At 36.7% G+C, this 16,794-nt stretch overlaps 1 protein-coding gene and 1 pseudogene across 3 annotated transcripts in view; one reads left to right on the forward strand and one right to left on the reverse strand.

Annotated features, from left to right (window-relative positions):
- Positions 1 to 16,794, forward strand: part of Macrod2 (MACRO domain containing 2) — a 1,840,776-nt gene that overhangs the window by 344,160 nt on the left and 1,479,822 nt on the right. The window lies entirely within an intron of this gene.
- LOC102022385 lies at positions 9,426 to 10,203 on the reverse strand (annotated as a pseudogene).

Raw genomic sequence — 16,794 nt, forward strand, 5'->3', positions numbered from 1 at the left:
CCTAGGTACTGCCCTAACAACTATGAAATATGACATCCTTTTCCTTAGTGTTCCTTTAGGGTTTAGTCAACTACCATCCATAAACAGAAAAATGAAACAAATGCAAAAATAAAACAAAATTCCTTTTCATAAAGAAAAAGTAGTTCTAGTTTTTGAGGCATTAAATTTGATCAGAATATTTAGAATATTTTGTGTTTTCATATCTGAGAAAGAGGAAGAGTCTACCTTTCAGTAGGAAGACATATTAAGTTACAAGGGAATGTTTAGGCTTACAAACATTTATATGATGTTAGTAGGCAGCATAGCTTGTGTTCATCAATACTTCAGAATTGAGAACATATATTTTGTTTACAAAGGTATCATTTCCTCTTTAAATTTTTATTTTAAGAAAGACAGAAGACATTAAGAAGGAAATTTGTATTTTGTATTGGAATATGCAAGAAATTCTTTTGTACTGGAATTTTCCCAAGGTGAGAAAATATAGAATTTGGCATTTGTTCTAATATTGGAAATCAAGATTATTGCATCTAAGTGCCCATAAACAGTGCTTACTGAGTTATTGGTCTTTGGGCCCCCAGAAAACTGATGTTGATATGTCACTGAGTCATTTTCAGGATGTAAGGAAAAAGGAAGTGGTTTATAGCTTATTTGTGAATAATAGTTAAGTTGACATTATCTTAATGTCAGGAAATCATTTTAAAGAAGCATTATTCGTCCATAGGCTTTCAATAATCTTTATCTTTGACTATCAAGAAAAGTTTGTCAATGGATGTTAGAAATGATTTTTTCTTTAGTTAAGTAGATTCAAAAACTGTGGATTGATTACAAATAGAGTACAGAAATCTCCACTCTGAGATGAAGAGGGTTTAAGAATCTAGCGTATCCAGCAGTTGAAAGAATTCATCCTTTCCTGGGTTCAGCCCTTCAGGACATTCTGCCACTTGAGCTCACTGGAAGGTGAGGTGAATACTCCTGGGAGAGGGACTTGAATTTGAATCTTATTCATTTGGGTATTCCATGCAAGCTTCTTGTTGGAACACCTAACCAGTCAGAAGGCTGGGACTTTGTGGGTCTTTCAGACAGTCAATGTTACTGATTTATGTACCTGCTTACAAGTTTACACTTGGACCAATGATTAGGTTTAGTCTCAGATTTTTTATTTGTAATATTCTGTGTAGAGTTATATAGTTTTTTGAAATGAAAGCTAATTATAAGCTGCAGATATTTATTATGGAAAGTAGTGATAATTGTGAAGAATCTAATAAATCCAGGTATTTCATAGCACCATGGTTCCAATTCACTGACTAAAGGTCAAAAATCCAAAATAAGTTGAATAATTAATGTAGAATTTTACTTGCTGATTTTATCTAATGAAAACGAGAATTTGTCAAAACAGTAATAATTTGAATCATTATAATCATTAGTGTGGATTGTCATGGGTTGATTTTAACTGAGAGAAGTGAGAATGTTTATATTGAGTCAGGAAAGAAATTTTAGAAGATGGTTTCTTTCATTGAATCACTTGAAGTTATTTATCAAACAATTTGCTGATCTCTGACAAATCTCATAGCAAGAACCCCAGCAATGGATAAAAGATGTTTACTCCTTCTGAGTTAAGCTTTTATTTGCATTAAGGGTAGCAGTAAAATTCTATAGATTTGCTTCTGCAATATACATATAGTTAAGTTATGTAAATGTTACTCTTTCGTATGGAAAAAAAAAAAGGCTTCAGTTCTGGCTTAGATGTATTCTGATTTTATGTTCTTGTTAGTAAATCAAGATGGAGATTTGGGTAGAGAATAAGAACTCAGTGGAAAGACTGATGTCAGCGTGGTAAATGATTTTTAGAACCAGAACAACTCTACATTGTGTCACTATCATTTAAGCTGTGTATACACCAAAACTGTTTGATGGAGGTATTTATTCTCCTTCTTTGAACACTTGCAAATTTTCTTCTTTACCATTGTATGGTTAGCTATCTCATCCTTATCTTTTCAAATAGATACTGCATTCTAAATAGATACTACATTCTTCAAGGATGGGAAGGCATTCTTTGGCTATCATTTGTACCCAGCCTTGTTAGTCCTTGTCTTGCACATAGTTAAAACTTTGTAAATATTTTTACAGTTAATTGCCTCAAACCTGCCACCTTTGGCATGATCTCTGCAGTCACTCAGTAAATAGTTTAGTGCATCATGTTTTAATCATTGACACTGCGGGAGCAAAGAGAAAGTTCTGATGACTTTGTTCCTAAATTCCTTTTCGTTTCTTTGTGGGAAGAGCTCTAGCTTGTTCAATTTTGTGTGCTGCAGCACACAACAAAGAACATTTCGCAGAATGGGGTTTCATTGTGAAGTTGTTGAATATGTGGGTTCTCAATACGTGGGTCCTCTGCACTACAGAGAGTCTTTGCAGCCACTGTCATTTTCACCAGTCCTTTAGTCAGGATCTAGTGGTCGTGAAAACACATGGTAACACAGTGCCAGTACCGTTACTATCAGATGTGGGTTTTATTTTTGTTTAAACTCTTTCTGGCCCTGCTCTCTTTGGCTCTGATCTTGTTTTGTCTTTCAGGGTTTCGTCTGTGAATCTGTATTCATTTGTTTGGCAGGTATTATGTGCTACCTCGGCTCTCCTCCCCTTACGAGATAGTCTCACTTTGTGCCACCCCTGTAGCTCATAGTGACTCTGTTTTCTGGTTTCACCGGCAGCTTTATGATCTTCTTTTTTAAAATGAGCTGTCTTTGATTACAGCTCACTGTGGTCTGACTGCTAACACTGATTCCCAGCAGTCAACAACTTTGTCATATTGTCCAAGATTATGTTTCAATGTGTCATTTTAATAGGCTAAAAAGCCGTTCTCGGTAAAATCGAATTCCTGTGGAAATCGTTGTTAAGGATGCTCTCAAAATGAAGCAAATTCATAATGTTTTGGAGATTTCACCAGGAAGAAATGAGGTGACTGCATTTACTGAAACTGCCGATGTCTTAGCTGGGTTTAATAATCTGGAAATGTAATTTAAAACTTGCTTGGCTTTATTTAGGCAAAATATGATTCACAATAATTGAGCCTTATGAGCTTCTTCATTTACTCAGGTTATAGAATATTTTTATTTTTAATTGTAAGAAAACATTTGCTCCTTCTTCACATTTCTATACAACTAAATTCAGGGCTGGGCCAGGGCATAGGGATGCTTCACTTTAGAAAAGGCATGCATTGCTACAGCTTACTGTATTGTTTAGGTAAATGGCAATAGTGGTGGAAAGAATAGTTCTGAAACCAGTCCATGGGTTCAAATCCTACCACTGGCACTTACAGCTTGTCACTTTAGTGTTACATAATTTCTTTGTGCCTCACTATTTCATCTATAAGATTAGGAGAGTAGTGTAGTGCCTTCTTTATGTGACTAGTGAATGAGAGTTAATACACTCGTGAAATATATGTACACTTGGTAGTCTGCATCACTCATATATATATATATCTCAGTAAATTTTGTGTCCTATGCTGTTTCCTACATCTTTTGTAGTCATTAATGTCCAGTGTTTGGAGTTATTTGTCAGCCTTATATGTAAAGTACAGAAATACAATCAAAGGTTACTACCCTCTTTTTAAAAATTTTTACTTTTAGTTTTTGGTGCTGGGAATTGAACCTAGGCCCTCTTATACACTAAACACATACTACCACAGAGCTATGCTCCAAGCTGTTGTTAGCTCCACAGTTATCTCTGACAGCAGATTTGTGCAGATAGGTAAGAGAATGAAGGTCCTGCAGCCCACTACACAAACTCCGTTTGGGTGTCAGTGTGGGAGATCCTTTGGGAGTCTGATTTCCTTTATCCACTAATTCCTCTTTGAGAGTATCTGGAAATTGAAGCTTTCCACGTGTCTTTAATATCTAATGATAATGGTTTGTTCATCTGGACAATCATCTAGCTACGCCACATTGTTGTTGAGGTTGACTGCCAGGGTCTCAGTTTCTGTCCAAAGAGATATAGGACCTGGGAGAACCTAAGGGGAAGCCAAATGAGTTAAGCCCACTAAGAATTCAGCCTTCTGTATTGGCTATTAGCCTTTGGCCTAACATTAGACAGCTACTGAGTAAGGTCTTAATTTCTGTGTGGACTTACTTAAGGTGCACTGGTTATTTCAGGTTAGGTAAGATTTTACTTTAAAGAGAAAGGTGGTTAATTCCAAAGGAAAAGTTATTATTTGCCTCACATTAAGCCCCTAAGAATGAGCTCATCTTTACGCTGCTTATGGTCTAGGTGTTTGTCAGGCATTGATCTGTCAAAACAACCCTGGATGTCCCATACTCTCTGTGTTGGCTAAACCATTATGTACACAGCCTTCACTCTTGCTGCAGGTCTTTACCATGTCGCATGCTTAGTCCTGTGGCAACCTAGCCTGAAATTTGAATGTTTGCCCTCTGACCAAATCTTGCTTTGCATTATACTGTCTTAACCTGGGTTTATTCCAGCCCTCAAGGGTTTGTTTTGGATTTTGTTTTCCTAACCACTAGTGCCATACCAAGCAAGTGGTAGGCCTTCCATGTTTGTAGAGAATAACTGTTGGATCACCCAGTAGAGAAAGCCTGTGCAGTTCACCATTACCAGGCTTCTGGCTTTCACCTCTGTGATGGTGTCCTCACAACTATACTTCTTAATGTTTGATAAATTTTTACTAAATTCCAAGTATTGTGGTTAATTTTATTGCAGAATCTCATTTTTTCCCTATAAAACCCAAAGTTAAAGGTTTCGTCACTATTCTCATATTACAAGTGAGATAGCTGAGACCCCAAGACTTTAAGTAATTTACTTATATTCATTTAGGTCAAGTAAATATCAAAGAAGGGATTCAAATCCAGCTCTACCTGACTGCAGAGCTAGAGATCACAACCTGTTCTATGTTGCACTGTATTCTACATCAGTAGGAACATAGCACTAGAAATCAGTTATTCCACAGGCAGAACTCATATTTCATCTGTTTGTGTCTACTTCCCACTGCATTTTCCCCCTCTGCCCAAGTTGGTGGAATGCCTAAACTGCTCTTTCTCAGATGGCCATAGTGGAATGGAGTAGGAATGGACTAACCCCATTCCTTAGCCATACTGAATTCCAGTTGCCCATAAATGTAACCTGTTTAATACTAAAGACCTTTTTTCCCCTAATATGAGGTCATCCTCACAGATCTGTTCCAGGAAAGTATCACTAGGCATTTGGCAGCACAGGTTGAGGTAGCCAGAACTTTGCCTATATTGATCTGAAAGTGTTTACAGATGACAGCATAGCTGGCATTCTTCCGTTGGGGAATTGCCAGGACTCTTATTCAAGAGAAAGATATTATGTTCCTGCTCTAGAAACCGAGAGCCTCTAATCTCAAATGAGCAAAGATTCCCAAGCACTTGAGCTAATATTTTACTCTAAGAAGTCATCATATTCTTGAGGATTTATCAAGGATGAGGGTTAGGAAGTGGTTATTAACCTGCATGCTTGTACTCTAAATTTCTGTTCCCAGCTGAAGTTCCTTTGGTTTACTTGTACTACACGCTGCAGTTCTCAATGGAGCTCATTAATCCCAAATGTAATGTGACTACTTCCTCACTCCTCACATCATTACCCCCATGACAAGGTTGGATATGATACACCTTCCCTGAAAGTCTAAGGTGAAAAGGTGGCAAGAATCAGATGAAAGAATCAGTAAGAATCAGCATCAGAGTCACTGAGATTCGGCATTCCTTCCTATTGCCAAGACTCCCAAACTGCTCACTACTTCTGTTGGTTCTTAGGACCCACTTTATTTTCTGACCTTATTTGTCTTTTGCGTTCAATCTCCTTCTTACCAGAGCCTCTCTGTACGGCGTGTAGGCTGAATACTACACAACATTAGGGAGTACAACTAACATAGACCAGAGTATGCATAATTTGACAGCTTTACTTTCTCACAAACTTAAAAGACTCAAACTGACTCCATGTGCATAAAATAAGAAGTTGTAATTCTGTTATTTTATTATATACAACATTTTTTAAATCTCTGTTTTTCAAAACTGTCCCCAGCATCCTACCTTAGCATAACTGAAAGTCTCATTAAAGTACATTTTCTGAAACAGAAGAGTGGTTTTCTTTCTATGAAGAATTCTGTCTTCTTTCTAAGCTCAAATTGCATCCATCCTCTAAGATTGCAGTTTCTCAGCCTGCCCTTCTATTTAGTTAGTCCAGTGAAGGATGACACGAGTGCTATCTAGGCCTTAATCAAACATGCCATCGTGAGGACCTCTGTCTCAGCTGTGACCCTGGGCTCTCCAGGAATTCTAATTCCGTGCAAGCCCTTCTGGAGCCAGTTTTTAATCTTGATGTTGTCCTGCTTCCAAGACAGGCTTACAAAACCTTTCATTTGATGTCATGTTAGCCTTAATGGAAGCAGCTCTTCATACTCTCGATTCCAGTCACCTAAGAAGGGTGGATTTCCTGTGACAATGATTCTTAGAAGCCACAGAAGAGTTTGAGATCTTAGCCATTCTCAACTGCTAGGTACAGTTGCAGACATCAGATGACAAGGTTGAATTCTGGAGTCCACAACTCACATTCATGCCAGTAACAGTGGGAGAGGGAGGCGTAAGGATAAAAGTGAAGGCAAAGCTTGCGGAGGATCCAAAACACAGCTGCCAGCTCTGTGACCCTTGGACAGTTTCTTAATTTTCAGTCTGCTCATCTGTAAGATGGGGATGATAATTCCTACATCAGAGGGCTGTCATGAAGATTAAACAAGATGTGTTTGCAGTTCTTAGCACACAGTCTGAGACATAATAAGTGAGAAGTACAGTAATAAGTTTTCAAAACAAACCAAGTGAGCTGTTGTCACTGAACCTCTAAGTCTGTTCCTCTTTAGAACATGGTGATTTGCACCTCCTTTTGGCCTCTGCTTAGATAGCACATTATCAATAAGGCCTTACCTGAACATCCTAAAAAACAGTCCTGATCTGAGCCTACTTCCTCCTTCACCTGCTTTCTTTGTGGTGCATTTATCACCATGTATATATTATACAGTGGACCAAATACTGTATGAATGTGTGTGTGTGTGTGTGTGTTGTGTGTGTGTGTATTTCAACAGTTTATTACCCATCTCTCTTTACTAGGGAGCATACGTTTCATGAAGGAAAGAACTTAATTTTTTCTCTAGTACCTAATATTATGTTTAACACAGTATGTATTTAATAAAAAACACAAAGGAAATATTATTATGGAGAGTTTTTAAATCATGGTATGCAAACATTTTTATTCTGGATTATGACACAAAGCACTGACCTATTGAGTACTGCTTAGATATTGTAAAATGGTAGAAGTCTTGTTACTGCCAGTTTTTATTTTTATCAACTTAACCTTTTAAATTTTTTAGTTGAGTGTAATTTCTAACTTACCCTGATAGTCTCCTTATGGTTATTTACACCTCCTTTAAAACAGCAGCCTTGCCAATTGTGTGGCCACCAACACCGTGCTGGGGTGTTCATACAGTTTGGATTTTCTGAGGAAAATGCTGCTTTGTAAATCAGCCACTCCCCCGATTTTCACTTGGAACTCATCCAATTATTGACACTACTTGTTTGTAAAATTTCCCAGACTCAGAGGAGAGAGAAACTGGCTGAACTGAAGCCCTGATATGCAGAGCACATTTACATTCAGAGGGAAACAGTGTCTGTTGAACTGTTTAACAGATATCTATGCAGGAAACTGAAGCAGTGCCCAAAGAGCAAATAATTGTGGTGATTAAACTGATAAGCGGTGACCCAGGGAAGAAAGTACAAATTGAAGTTTCTGCAACAGGTGTAAGGCACATGGTCTTTCCTTTCCTGGTATTCTTAGGCGAGTAATAAGATAGTCTAATTACATGATAAAAGTACTCAAAGGCCAGCTGGAACTCCATAGTTCCTATCTGTTGCTTACTTGCTTTCTTTTCTCTGATTCAAGGTGTTGGGCTCTTTAGATTGTTGTAGTTTAACTTTCTGTTGTCCTGTACATTTTAGCTTTTATAACGAAGTTCTATTAATATATAATTGAACCAGGCTTGTTTTTCCTGTGTTGCAAATTGATGACTTACTCCAAATATTTTATTTTATTTTTTAAAAAAGAGACTAGTTCTTTATTTCAAAAAGACACTTGTCAATATTCAGTATCAAAACAGTTGCACTACTGGTTCTTCTTTTTCCTGACTGATGTCAGAGAGCACTACAAAGGAGCATACATTTTAAGCCAACTAACTGCAGGATGTACACCTAACAGATTTCATAGAAACCTCACTAAAAGTGGGGGTTGGGTGGGGAAAAAAACTTCAAAAGATCAGCACCCTGTCAGCCCACAGACTGGAGAGAACTCTTTACAGCCAAATGGGGTAGCCATGCACTCCAACCCTAAAGAAGCAATATTTCAAAATAATATAAAATTTAAAAAGTTTTGTGCATAGGCTATACAAGATTTCTCCAGCACTGACTGATACAAAGCACAATGAGATGGTACTTTTAGAGACAGCAGCTTCAGACCCAGAAAAGGGTGAGATGAATTTCATATGGTTGAATCAGTGGCAAAAACATCATTTGCCTTTCCTTTCAAAGAGGCAGGAGAGAAGTGAGGGACATATGATCCATTAAGTGAGCATCTGGGAAAGGGGCAGAAGTGGGACAAAAATTTGGTCTCAGGGCTGGGGATGTGGCTCAGTGGTAGAGCTCTCGCCTAACATGCGTGAGTCCTTCCCTAGGTTCAATCCCCAGCATCACCAAAAAAAAGCAGAGAAAGTCTCAGAGAGGTCTCACCATCATCTTATTTTGCTCACTTCTGATGAGAAAAGTAACAAATAAAAATAAAGTTGTCCGAAGATACCTTGAAACTCAAAACCTGAGCAGCATGGTTTTTGCTTGTGGCTAACTCCTCCTGGGATCACCTTTCTGGTTTGGCTGGTGCTTGGTACAGAGCTGTAAGGTTTGCCACAGTGAGTCTTTCCCTGGACTCCCTTTGCTCTCCCTAAGGCAGGTCCCATACTTCTTTTCCTCCTCTATGGAGAGAGCACTGTGCATTAGGCTGAAAAGTTACCTTCCAAAGTGAGAAGGGAATTAGAATGCTGTTTCAGAGCTGTGAAATTACTCGGAGTGTTTTAGAAATGGTTGCTACAACAGAAAGTTATTACAAATGTGTACATCACAACATGCTTTTAAAGACACTTTACATTGCGCTCACATTCTCTTAAATGTTGTTCCCAAAGGCAGTTGGCCTCTAGCCCACCTGGAATCTCTGGGAAGAGGCAGAGACAGTTTGATGAAAAAGACAAGGGGGTGGGGGGTGGGGAGGGGACTTAGAAAGGAGAAATCAGCCTTCCAGTTAAAGATCATCCCTCAGTTTTGAGGTCAGCTTCCGGCAGGCTGACCTCAGGCGGTGTGGGGTCAAAGGGAGGCGCAGCGGCAGGGTGGGACTGGGGAGTTATGCTTCTCGTTCAGGTCAAGCAGAGTCTGGTCCAGCATCCTTTGTGTACAGAGGTGCTCCTCTTTGGTGCATTCCAGCTTATCTTCCAAGTCATCAATTGTCTTTTCCGATTTGGCTACTGATCTCTCAGCAAACTCCGTGTGGGTCTCCCTCTCCTTGAGTTTATCAGTAAGAATCTTTATCTCTTCCTCACATTTATCTTCTTTTTGGGAGTACTTTTCTTCTGCAGCACTCAGACTCTTCAGGTTCTGGTCCATCAGTCTGATCTGCTCATCCATCTCCTGGCAGCGGGACTCTGCCCGCTCAGCCCCTTCCTCTGTGCTTTCCAAATCTCCTTCAATAATCACCAGCTTATGAGCCACCTCTTCATACTTCCTATCTGCCTCTTCTGCCGTGTGTTTAGCTTCTTTAGTTGGATCTCCTGGAGTTCCATCTTTTCTTCATCTTTTAGGGCCCGGCTTTCAATAACCTGCATACCTCCCTCACTCTCATCGGCAGCTTTCTCAGCTTCCTCTGGCTTTTGCAGGGCAGTGGCCAGGCGCTCCTGTGCACGGTCCAGCTCCTCTTCAACCAGCTGGATCCTACAGTTCAAGGAGGCCTCAGCCTGTTCCCGAGCCCGCCTTTCTCCCTCCACTGCCCGCTGGAGGCGTTCGGCCCTCTCCTCTGCGTCATCGGCCTGCTGCTGAAGAACCTGGATCTTGCGCGCTTCACCGCCTCGATGGTGGTGATCCGGGCCATAGTGCCCACCCGGCAGCCTCAGTCTCGGTCCCTGCCTCCTCGGTTGGGCGCTGCAGCCGCTTCTTCACTCCAAATATTTTAAAAAAGCTTTTACAAGCTGAAATATGTATGCATTTTAATTACATGTAATCAACAGTGCATTCACAAGTGCACAATATGTTGCAAATTTATTAATATGTATGTTATTTATTTGCTTATTCTTTAAGATTCTTATGACAATGAGGGAAGAAATCATGATTTGATTTTCAAGTACATGAAAACGAGACTTCCTGTAAACAGAAAACTGAGTCATGTAAAACCTGTATTTTAAGGTTATAGGAAGTATACTGTTGTCTGAGCCTTTCCTTCCATTCATCTGTTTCTTTTTCTTCCTCTTTCCACAGACACTGAGTGCCATTCTGTGCTAGGTAATAAGTACAAGATCAGTTCTGAGGATGGTGTAGAGGCTAACTTGGCAATTTTAGGCTATGCTAGAGTAGCCTTTTGGCAGCGTTCAGCTTGCACCAGCCTGCCTTTGGTGGTGCTGAGGGTCCAGGGGCAAGGGAGGCTGATTGCCTTGGCCATGGCTCTGGTAGACAGGCTTTCTCCAGGGCGGATGGCTGCATTCAGTCCCAAAGGCACCCCAGTCACTTTTTAGTTTGGCTTCAGAATTTTCAGCAACCTGAACTTTGATTTTTTATTATTTGAACATGTGCACACATATTCTCTCTCCCTCTCTCTCTCCCTATCACTCGTGTGTGTGTATGTGTGTGTGTGTGTTCCTCATAGAAAAATAGGTAAGTAGGTCTTATGACTTCTTTTTTTTCTTTCTAGATTCTAGACTTGTTTTATTTTCCCTCTTATTTCTCCTTTGAGTTCCTTGTTAGAGCTTATAGCATTAAAAGTTTGCATTTTATATTGTAATAAATTGCTTTTAAGCAAGCATTCTATATTGATTCAGTGCAAAAATAAATGACTACATATCTAAGAATCTGAGAAGATAGGTAGCATTGAAAATTACCCTAAGTTTAGATGCAATAAGAGCATGAAATATTTTAAAGGAAATCAAATAGATTTATTATCTCATTTCCCATAAGCCAGGCAAAAAATGATAGCAGTCACTCCTTACTTGGTAACATATTCTAAAATCAAAATGGAGACTGGAGGTTTCATGTTTTCTTTAACCAGTGTTTCTTTGCATCATTTCCATACACGCACTAATTTTTCAATGGTTAGATTTAGGAGAGATGGCTACCTGAGAGAGCTCTGTGTTTGAATATGTGTTCTTTTCCATAAAAAAAAAATCTGAGCATTTTAGTATAGGATGTTAGACGATATTTTTATGGAAAACCTGATAGTCTGAGCCTGTGTGTGTTTTTCACAGTACAGAAAGAAGATGGAGTTTTTGACTGAACTTGACCTGTATTTAACTTGAGTTGGAATGCTGCCTTAGTTCTGTTTGGAATCCTCCTTGAGGACTTGTCCATCATAGTAAAGACCAGGGTTCATAGGTTCTAAAAAAAATCTTAGACTGTTTAAAAAATATATTGTATGGTTACATTTTACAGTCCTTGAGAAAAATGATACGTGTGAGGTATGACTGAAATTATATTAGCACCCTCCAGTTAGTGTTCTTATACCTTTTCCATTATAAATCAGGAGTTTGCAATTTTGAAAGGTAGTTTTTTCCTGTCAGCTAAACCTTGGCTCAGCCTCTTAACTGTAAGCAAACTGGAAATTAAGCCTTTCTCTCAAAATATTCATATATTTTCCTTAAATTATATTTTGTGTTGCTGAATTTTTATCTTTTGGGGTGATGTACTTAAGCAGGAAATATATTTTTTCCTTCAACCTAGAATAAAGAGATAAGTGTTGGTCCCACATTAAGCAAAAATAGTATTGTTAATTCATAGCATAAACATTATTCTGAAATGAACCATTGGCAAAAGCTAAGATTTTTAACATAAACCTTTGCTCTGAGATCCAGTCTACTGTTCTCATTCCACCTAGAGAAGATTTGAGTTAAAGATGGGTCAATTTCAGCATGTTTTGTAACTATTTGTGTATTTGACTGAGGTCTTAGCATTGTCCTGTTAAAAATGTCTTTGAGGGCCATTTAGTTCAACTCCCTTAATTTACAGTTGAAGGGATCTTTGGGGAAAGTTGTTTTCAAAACTATTAAGTGAATAAATACAACATTGTTATTCGGTTCATTGCCAGGCAAAATGTTGTTCAGAATTTAGTAGTTCCACAAATAGTTGACAAACTTTATATACTTCTTTGAATGCAGCTCATCATACTCAGTAAATAACTTTCTCTGAGAGTGCTCTAACAGTGGTAACCTGTTTTTACTTAGGAAAGCAACTGGAATTCTCCCAGACAGGAGCTTTGAAGTCTTTATTGCACTAAAGCATGGTATAATGTTCCACACCCGAAGATGCTGTGAAGCCCAGCTGCATTTGGACTCACCACTTATTTGTTTTTTTTTTTTTTTTTGGGTTTTTTTTTTTCTCCGGTACCAGGAACCGAACTCACGACCTTGCGCTTGCCAAGCAGGCGCTTTTGCCGCTGAGCTAAATCCCCAGCCCCTCACCACTTATTTGAACCCTCCTTTGCTCACTCCCTCCCCATCTCTTCCTTCCTCACCTACCTTGATGTTCTTATCCTGGAAAACTATTTCCCACTTCTAATGGAAGATGTCATCGTATATATAGTTAGATTTGGGACTTATAGGTTTTGGGGGCTCTTGATTTTGTTATTACTAGATGTCTTCAATTTTCAACTTCTGGAACCTTTATATATTTTTGATTATATTTATTATGGCTCTTCTAACATTGGATCAAGATTCTTCAAATTACTGGATTTATTTTTAAAAACAAAATATTTTAATACATCTGAACTGCATGTAGCTAATAGTAAAAGTAGGTCTCAAACATGTAGTTTTTAGGGAAATATTTCATGTTTTTTTTTTAATCTGGTCTAACTGTTTCTCCTCAAAGTCGGTATGTGGATACTGACCTATCCTTATTTTATTTTGTTTTTCTGTTTTTTTTTTTTTTTGTCTTTTTGAGACAGGGGCTCACTATACAGTTCAGGCTGACCTTGAGCTGTCTTTGTAGCCCAGGCTGGCCTCAAACTCACAACAATCCTCCTGCCTCAGCCTCCTGAGTGCTGGGATCTATCCTTATTTTAGAAGATTTTAAAAATATTTGTATTTTTACTTATAGAAGAAGCTATGTTCTCTGTATGAACTTGAAACTACAGAAAAATTTAAACAATTTAAAAGAATACATACAATCAATATCTCAAGAAAAACTAGTTATATAGTGCTGAATACATATTCTTTTTCATTTAGAATTGTACATGTGTTTTTCTCTATTTTATTCCATTGAATCTATATAAAAGGAGCATTTTTTGTGTTATTATATGTTCTTCCAAAAATTAATTTTGTACTGAAAAGTTTTATGTCATACAGATAGTTTACAATTTGCATAGCTAATTATAATTATTGGTCTCTTTTGTCACACCAAATTCTGCTTTTAGAAATAATGTTGTAATACAGTCTTTTCTTTTTCTCTTTTTTTTTCTTTTTTGACTGTACTTCAGACCTTCACAGTACAGTCCTTTTTTTTTTATATTTTTAATTTTGAGATAGTTACTATGCAGCTGAGTTGTGATGGGCTCAAATCTGTGATTCCAGATGTTAAGATAACAGGCATGTGCCACCACTTCCAGCTTGTATCACCAAGTCCAGCCTGCACATTCTTGTATCTTATCTACTATAATTTTCTTAAGGTCAATATCTAAATGTGGAATTATTTGGTCCTGTGGTATTTTGAGTTTTAAAAGCCTTGAAGATATAATGCCAAATGTTTCTCTAGAAATTTTCTATTTCTTCTCATAGAGTCCCTTTCTTTCTTTCTTTCTTTCTTTTTTTTTTTTTTGAGCCCTTTTATTTCCATAGTGTTAGATTCCTATATTATCATTTTTTAAAAGTGAGCTTCATTGAAATCCCAAATATTCTGTTGTGGCTTACAGTTTTTATTTTATTTTATTTTTTTATTTTAAAAATAAAAGGAGGAAAGCATTAACAGACAGACAATCTTTTTACAAAATAGCAAAAGAACAGTACAGACAATACAGAGTTACAAACAAAGTGGTAGGAAATTAACAATGCTTGTATCACATATTGATATCTTCAAAGTGGTTTCTCATGAAAACAGATAAAGACATGCAAAACTGATCAATCAAGGACTCATTGACAGTTTCTTTCAGCAAAGAAATAGAAGACAGTAGAACAACTATGTTAACTAATCTGTATATACATACATACACCATTTCTCCTTCTTTCCCTTCTCTTTTCCCACATCCCAGTTGCCCTTTACCCTTGAGTGTTTTCCTCTCATTTCACAATGTCTATCATACCTCCTAGTTTAAATTAACTCTTTCAGTTTTTAAAATGTATATAGAATAAAATTTAGAATTTGCAGAAGCAAAGCATATTAAAAAACTTTTTATTGTGAGATAAGGATAGGTTCACATGCTGTTGTAAATTATAATACCGGGAAATCATGTATAACATTTACTCTCCAGTTTCCTCTGATAGTAACATATTGCACAACTATAGAATAATATCATCATTAGGAAATCAACATTTTTATTGTGGTATAATATACATAACATAAAATTTAGCACTTTACCATTTTTAAGGATATAATCCACTAGCATTAAATGTATTCACCATGTTGTACAATCATCACCACTAACCATTTCTTGAATTTTGGGCTATTTTATACTGAAACTTTATACCTACTATAAATACTTCCTCATTCCTTTCTCCTGAGACCCTGGTGGCCTATATTTTATTTTCTGTCTCTGTTAATTTGTATTTTCCAGGTATCTCATATTCATAGACCTGTACAATATTGATACTTTTGGGTCCGTCTTACTTCACTTAGGGCAATCGACATTCATACTTTCACTTATATCTGAGTTGTTTGTTTTGTTATAGGAGGGGTCTTTATATTTGTTGGTTATTTGTCATATGTAAAATGATTTGCAAGTATTTTCTCCCATCCAGTAGTTTGTCTTTTCAGTCTCTTGAAAGTATCTTTTGATATACAACAGAATTACATTTTGAAGTCCAATTTATCTAAATTTATCTTACTTGGCCCTGGTGTACAATCCTTCAGACATAGTGCTGAACTTGGTTTGGAAGTATTTTTTGAGGATTTTTTCATTAATACTGATAAAGAATATTGATCTATAGCTTTTTTTGCATGTAATGTTTTTGTTTGGTTGTCTGTGTAATGCCAGCTTCAGAAAACATGTTAGGAAATACTCCTGGTTCAGTTTTTGAAAAGACTTTGAGAAGAATTGGTGTTCATTCTTTTTTAAATTTTTAGTAAAATCAATGCAACCATCTGATTTTATTCTTTTTTCATTGAAATTTTTGATTACTGATTCAATCTCCTTAAAATTTATATGTCTATCTAGATTTTCTATGTCTTCATTATTCTTTTAGACAGTGGGTTTCTAATTTCTAGGAAGTTGTCATCTAGTTTATCCAACTTGTTGGTATATAAATGTTCATAGTATTCTCTTATATATTTCTTTTGAAACATCAGTAGCACTGTTTTACTAAACCCCATAAGTTTAGGTGTGTTATGTTTTCATTTATATTTATGACCCCAATTCAATAAAGTCCCCAAATCACTTGTGTGTTGCTTTAAATTACTAGTAATTAAAAGGTATTTAACCTGATTTATAATTTTGAATAAATTAAGGGTGATCTATTTAGTAGAACATCTCAGAGGAGCTAAAGTATTTAATGAAAATTTGTATAAAGAGTAGATTTAAAAAGCCAAAAGACCATAGTTTTATCACAGTGAATTTCTTATGCCTTCACTGTCTAGATGTTTAATTTACTTTGTATTTATTTATGACTCAACCAAGATTTGGACAGGAAAAACCATATGATTACATAAATATTTCACATAAATATTCTCAGGTGTACCCAATGTTTACTTCTGGATAACCTAAATAACAGCAATTCTTCAAACACCTCTTTCTCATTTACATTTTGAGCAAAGTAATAATTTTCATCCAGTATTAGATTTAGTATTAGATTTTCATCCAGTACTAGATTTCATCCAGTATTTAGATTTAACTATATTTAGTGTTTATATTATTGTAACTGTGTAAAAGATACTCAGAGCTAAACACACAGTAAGTATGTATTTTTTACTTTTTCTGTAAAGTCTTTGTTTTTTCCTGGAGTTAATAATTGTGTTTCTAGTCACTTGCTTGATTTTCTTGTATTATTGTTAATGCAATCCTAACATTTTGTCTGTTGTTTAAATCACTTCTCAGGATATTCAGACAAATCTAGTACAGTAGAACCTTCTTTTGTGAATACAGTTCATTCAAGAAATATGCTTATAATCCAAAGCACTTGTGTATTAAAATGAATTTCCCCATAAGAAATGATAGAAACTCAATGATACAAATGATAGAAAATTATTGATTCATTCCACAACCCAAAAGTCTTGAAATAAAATGATTAAAATAATGTAATGTAATACAAAGTAAAGAAAATATAAAATATAAGGA

This window comes from Chinchilla lanigera, unplaced genomic scaffold, assembly GCF_000276665.1.
Source record: "Chinchilla lanigera isolate Chin_1 unplaced genomic scaffold, ChiLan1.0 scaffold00014, whole genome shotgun sequence".
Lineage (NCBI taxonomy): Eukaryota > Metazoa > Chordata > Mammalia > Rodentia > Chinchillidae > Chinchilla > Chinchilla lanigera.